Below are 7,030 nucleotides of genomic sequence, written 5' to 3' on the forward strand. Positions count from 1 at the left end.
AGAATTAAAACAGAACACCGTTTTATTGAAGATAATAGACTCATTAAATCCCTTTTATTGTTGTAAAACACCCACTTTGAATATAGAGGATTTGAAGTTGATTAGCATTGTCAAATGAGTGCGCCACGTGTGATTATGAGCTCATATCGTAAAAGCTATTCCTGATTAACTGTGAATAACGTCAATAAGACCAAGTACAAGTAGATTGCAAATGCTTTATTAATTGTTTTTGTAACATAATTTATACCAAGTACAAAATAGCGTACTATTACTATTTTTTATTGCCAATACATGATGTATTTATCCACAGAATGAGTAACTACATGTTAACAACTGAAGCAACATAATTGTTTTATCATAAAGAACAAGTTGGATGCTTTTTGATCTCAGTTTCGTTGAGGTTACGGACAAGGTACAATAAAACTAAGACATATCAACTATTATTAAAAATAGTGAGTTCAGCAATTAATTTTTAACTAGTCTATATCGGCAAAGTATTTTATCAATCCAGCGTGTTGTATCAAAAAAGCAAACATACATAAAGAACCGAACTTGAACAAAAATATGTTGAAAGAAATTCTGAAATCGGAAATTATGCAATTTTATTTTGATTCGCAAGATATTTTTAATACAAGTATGTTAATTGCAAAACTATATAAAAGTTAATTATTTTGATTAAAGAATTTGAGTAATTTAAACTAATTTCAACTTTTAAAAATACTAAAAATGAATGTGGGTTTCATTCTTCCCTTTTGGTGTGAACGGATGTAAATCATTTAAAAATTATACCGTTCAAATTTATTCTCACGAATTGTACTCATTCCTTTACTGGTTCTAGTGTTCACAGGAAAATTAAATCAAAAAGAACAATCATTTGTAGTAACATGTCAAATATATACTAAGTATAACACATGTAACTCACCTTTCTTGCGCTGTGTCTTCCCGATGTGTTCTCTCCTCACTTCCTTGTTACTTTTTGAAAACACCTATCCAATTTGAACTGACTTATAAACAATACCCTTCAATTATTACCGCAAATAATATGATTCTCCTACGCAAATTACAGTTCAAATGTCCGGGGATTGTCACAAACTTCTCGAAACACTTGTAAATCATAATTCTTTTATTAATCGGTTCAATACACGCTCTCTCGCAATACACGCCATATAAATATTTAAACATAACAAGATACAACTAAACAAGGAAAAAGAAGTCACAACAGATTTAGCGCTACTATGCGCGTAAATATTTTTTCCTTAAGCAAAATAAGGCATAACTAAACCGGAAAAGGAGTGCTTTTACATTCCTTTACCAAGTTCAGGAAAACTGTCTTATGATTTAGTGCTAATAAAATCATTTAGCACTAGCGATTTCTTTTCGCAAGTGGCTGTATTCGTTTTGCATGATACACAGATACTACTGGATACGATCAATGTGATATAAACCAATTAAAAAGAAGGGATAGACTTGAACGGAGTGTGTAAGGGTTACAGCCTTTTCTCATTTTGTAGCGAGTTTGTTGAAGATAGTGTGACAATACACAGAGCGGCCAAGACAATTTGTTGTGCTCGTAAATATGTAAATATTTAATAGGGAAATTATACCAGCAAACGAAAAATACGGATAGGATAGCGGATGTTCTGTATTATGCTTTATCTGTCTTCAAATGCAGGGGTAAAATGACTATTAATCGTCTTCGTTGTTGGTTATTATTTCGAGGGCTTAGAGCAAGAACTAGCTATGTCCACAATTACATGTTACTCATTTCGGCAACAAATGGAAGGTTAGCTGCCCTCTGTAATATAATATAAGTGACTTTGGGGTATAATGTACATGGTCACTTGTTTAAGTGACCATGCATATAGTTATTTCTCGAGAGCTTATGAGATAGAGGGTGTGCCAGGCCAATGTCCACATATATCAAAGGGTCATTCCCGTTTCCTTGGCGTTAAAGCCATGATTGACATTGGTTTGTTTTTGGCACATTTTTAGGTTTACAGTAAGATGTCATAATTATGACACTAAGTCGCTCTCTTAATACTCCGTATTAAAGAGCCAAAAACAAAACAAACAAAAAACAAAAAACAGGCGAGTGGGGGTTTCTTTCACTTTCGTTTTTGGTAAAGAACAACAAAATTTAAAAAAAATAAACGGAAACTGTACTTAAGGGGCTACTACACCCTGGCCAATTTTGTGCCTATTTTTGCATTTTTCTCAAAAATTATAGCACATTGGTGACAAGTAAGATATGTATATTATACACTTCTAGTGCCCGTTTCTATTCATCGTTATGTATTCTTCTCCCGTGCATTATTTTCGCGAACTACCCTTCACAGCCCAAATTATATAAACCTGCACGCTAAACAATGCATTATCTAAAACCTGCACGCTAAACAATAGATTCTAGATAATACGTGCACGCTCAAATACTAGAAATACTAGGCCTACTTTCACATAACCATATAGTAGAGTTAGGTGACGCTTTCGACACAGAGGTCACATAACTATATAATTGTCTGTTCGATATATACCATCAAAAAAGTACGAATATACATTCTGTGGTGTTAAAATGGTATAGTTACAAACGTGTTCTATAATAGGGTACAATTACCGAATAGGGTGCAACTCGCTAGACTTGAGTCCAGTCCTCGTTTACGGAGTTTAGGGTTAGGGTTTATCATTGTCATAAATTATGATTAATGACCTCATATAAATCAAACATCAAATGAGAATAATCGAGCTTCTGTTAATTAAAAAGGGCCAAAAACAGGTGGATCATAATTATACAAGATGACACCATTGCAAAATATTCAGCATTTTACAAATGAAATACATGTAGGCCTATATCTAAAATAACATAGCCGGGCCTGGAAACACACACTAGCGCATAATATCATGATCATGCTTTATAATACCATAGGCCTTCAAACACATGTGTTTGAAGGCCTATGATAATACTGAACAAATTGTTAAATCCCAATGTCGTGTGTTTTAATATAAGTAGATTATAGACAAGGGGGTGACACTAAATTCACGGTTGTTCTATTAGCAACGCAAAATCTATGAAAAATTCAGCTGGTTTACTAGCTAGAAAGTGAGGCCAGTTATCGATCCGTTATAGCTCGTTATGAATAATTCATGTTCGACCCCTTGGATCATGTTAATTGAGTTTGGCAAATAACAACGTTGTTAGTTTTGCGAACTTTGCCTGTTCAATGAGAGTATAGCGCGCCCCAATACATCTGGGCACAAAACAGGCGAAAACGATCCAGTTTAATGAAATGGCGGACGGGTATTCCCATCAGGCACCAGTGATATGTTTTTTCAAAGAAAGTCTACTAATTTGATATGAAATGACATTTTGCAATAGCAAAGTCAAAATTAGGACTTGCTGTCAATAATATGAAGGAAATATGTGACAGAGGCAAGGTGGGAAATACAAGTAGTATTTAAGTTATAATAACCTTTGATACCCGACCCGACCTTCCATCATGGCGCCTTATTCGTCTTTATGTATTTCTATTATGCTCTCAAGTAAAATAAAATACCAATCTGCTCTGAGCAGACAATGTTACTTGGCTCCCAGCATGAATTATTGATTTTATACGGAAGTAAAGAAATGCACAGTGTATGTGCATGATGTGCAAGCATACTCCAAATATTTACGGTAAATCTGAATAGTGGTCACATGTTAACATATCATGTGTTCGGGAAATCACGTGGCAACATTTTAAGATTTCAGGCTTGTTTACTAGTTAATTGCCATTTGTACTCTTTATTATTTATCTTTGTTAATTAACATATATTTTAAATGCTGATAAATCGTGGTTGGCTACCCATGATATCTGTTAAATTCAATGTTTTATGAATATAATTCTACCACGCAGAGGGGTCACGCAGCAGAATTTCACATCACCTGACTTAGCTACATTTCGAAGCTCTGCTCTTCAAATTCATGTAAATTTCAAAGTTTATACATTTAATATATTTAATATGATACTAATTTTTTGTTATAACCAACTGGTACACGAAATATACCGAGCTTATTACCTATACAGAAAGGTGATTATCAGCCTTCACTCAGCAAATTGACATGCCCGGCATATGCAGCCATTCTCCGTCTGGATAACATGACTGTCGCCCTCAATACGTCTGGGCGCAAATTTAAATAACAATACGCTATTTACATATCAATGCGGCCTCATGCTAATTAAAGCTGCCCCATCCAGGAGTTCATCTATGTTATAGAGCTATATAGTCCAGTTGATATTCACCGTAGTACTAGCAGAGAGTTGATATTCTTGAGAGGGCACTCTATTCACGTGGTTTCTTTTCCAACGCTAAAAGATCACGAATTTTGGTGGTTTGCAAATGAAAAGTGTCCGCACTATCGATTGATTACGTAACTGTTATGAATAATGTATTAGGTTTTCAATGCAATCGCCTCGACCCATCAATACATATTATCTGTATTTATCAAAGTACTTGGAATAGCAATCTGGTGAGTTCACTGAACTACGCCCTAATACTGATGGAGTTTTAATGGCGTTTAATGGCGCTAATCCTCTCCATACACAGATGAACAAATACAATAGGAGAAGGTCAACACATAATGACCTCCTATATGACATGTTATATGAGATGTACAACAACCTGAATATCATAAAGATCAGTGTTCGTTTGTGCATATGAACTGCATATTTACAATACTAAATATTAGTCGTTATATATTATGCCAAATATTGGTATTATGACAACACGGTATATGCATTGTATATAAAACAACTAATAGATCCTGCTATCATGGCGTCAGGTCATTGGTTCATCATATCCCGTATGTTTCTTAAAATTCATTCATATTTGAGACAAATTTCTGTGCCCATTTTATAGGCGTACAGGTGGATCCGGTTTTTTGGTCATTTTCATTTCTTTTTGATGAAAGAATTAAGGTTTTCCACTGCACGGAGGCCACTATGTGATACTAATTTAATGCTATATTTATAAATTGAATACGTGTTCCCGATTGGCTCTATAGCGATTTCACAGAAAAGGTATTTCTAGTACAATGCAGCGTCGGACTCTAGCTGAGAGCGTAGTAGCCTAAGTCATGGACTCCAAGAAAGGCTCTCCATACACAAATGAACAAACACAAAGGAACGTAGTCTCCTCCGTGACCAGCTTGATTTCGATGGAGCGAAAACAAATTGGCTGCAGAGGAGACGGGTAATTTTGCCATGCAAATGAGGTGAGTGTCATCCCCCTGGTACTAGTCGGACATCTAAATCGATCGTTTCCAGGTGAACGAACTGGTTCAGTGCTCTAAATGATCACAACATAAAAGTCAATTGGTTACAAACCATGCGTGAATAAGTTACTAAAGTATGACGTATAGCGCAATCGATACCATTGATAGCAAACTTATACAGGGATTGATTTTCTTTACCAGTTAAATGCTACGTAGCTGGTCAATGTTCTGACGGTGTTTTTAAAATGTAAGATATTTTCCCTAATATTAAAACTAATATAATGAATGCAGCAATTAATATTGCCTATTGTTTTAATAGGCCTACACTCAAAGTGTATGACGGATAATGTATCGTGCAAATGCATTCGTCAAGATATTGCACTTGCCATGGAGTTATTGCATTTAGCTCTTGAGCCTATCGGCTCTCGAGCTAAATGCAATAACTCCACGGCGCGTGCGATTATCTTGACGAATGCATTGCACTCAGTTCATTATCCTTATCATAGGAGCAAGGACTGCAACTACTGTACTGAAAATTCAGCAACTCAAAGGAAGTAGTTATTGATTTATTGATCAAATATTGGTTTTCCCTCATTTTTGACTGTTACTCCACAACTGATGTCTGTGCTGAAATAATATTTCCAGTGCAGTAGTTGTAGTCCTTGCCCATATAATATACATATCTTACTTGTCCCCAATGCGCTATAATTTTTGAGAACTCACCTGGATTATATTGTTGTGGAGGAGGGACTTGCCTCTCCTTCAGCACAGTTACATTTCGAGGGCTTAGAGCCAGAACTAGCTATGTCCATTTGTTGTCTCAATTATATGTTACTCATTTCGGCAACAAATTTACGGTTGACTATGCCCTCCATAATAAATGCAAGTGACTTTGGAGTATATGCATGGTCACTTGACCAGTTAGTTAGACGCAAGCATGGCAAGTGACCATGCATATCCCCCAAAGTCACTTACATTTTCTTATGGAGGGCATAATTAACCGTCCATTTGTTACCGAAATGAATAACATGTAATTGAGAAAACAAATGGACATAGCTAGTTCTGGCTCTAAGCCCTCGATTTGCAACTGGCTCACTGTGCGCAGCTGCGGCATGACGGTAAGAGGTTTGTTGCATTGTGTGTTCATTACCGAGGTTGTTGAAGGAAAAAAACAGTAGCAATTATAAAATGATACCCAAGTTGCGACTATAGTGATTAATTACGTGCATAAATTAGTAAACACTAGGTGATATTTCCGAGTGGGGAGGTAAATAGGGTCTCTAAAAGACGGAGTAGCCATAGTACAAATGTGGTTCCCCGGCAAACACAACAATGATCTTTAGACGTTATAAAACGTGTTTTGGTTTATTCAAAACTTTTTAATAACATTTAAATGTCGTGTTTTATAAAGTTATGAAAACGTTTTTAAAATGTTATTATAAAAAAACACTACAAGAACATTTTGAAAATGTTGTTGCAAATGTTATTGTAAAATATTTGAGGGCAAACATTTTTGTAAAAAAACTACAAATTACACATAGCGCTATTTCTGATGTATATAGTGCAATACTAAAGATAGTAATATTTCTGATACAAGTAGTGTATTTTCTGCTGAAGATAGCACTATTAATCATATTCTAAGGTAGACTATGCCAAAGTCGAATTTTGATTTAAAAAAATGTGTTATTATTGATCATGATGAACGCATTCCGATCCGTTCTGCTTTATACTGATTAAAATTAAAGTGTTCTATACTAAAATGGTCATAAAGAGTTTATGACCATC

The sequence above is a fragment of the Amphiura filiformis genome, chromosome 14 (assembly GCF_039555335.1).
Source record: "Amphiura filiformis chromosome 14, Afil_fr2py, whole genome shotgun sequence".
In the NCBI taxonomy this organism is placed as follows: domain Eukaryota; kingdom Metazoa; phylum Echinodermata; class Ophiuroidea; order Amphilepidida; family Amphiuridae; genus Amphiura; species Amphiura filiformis.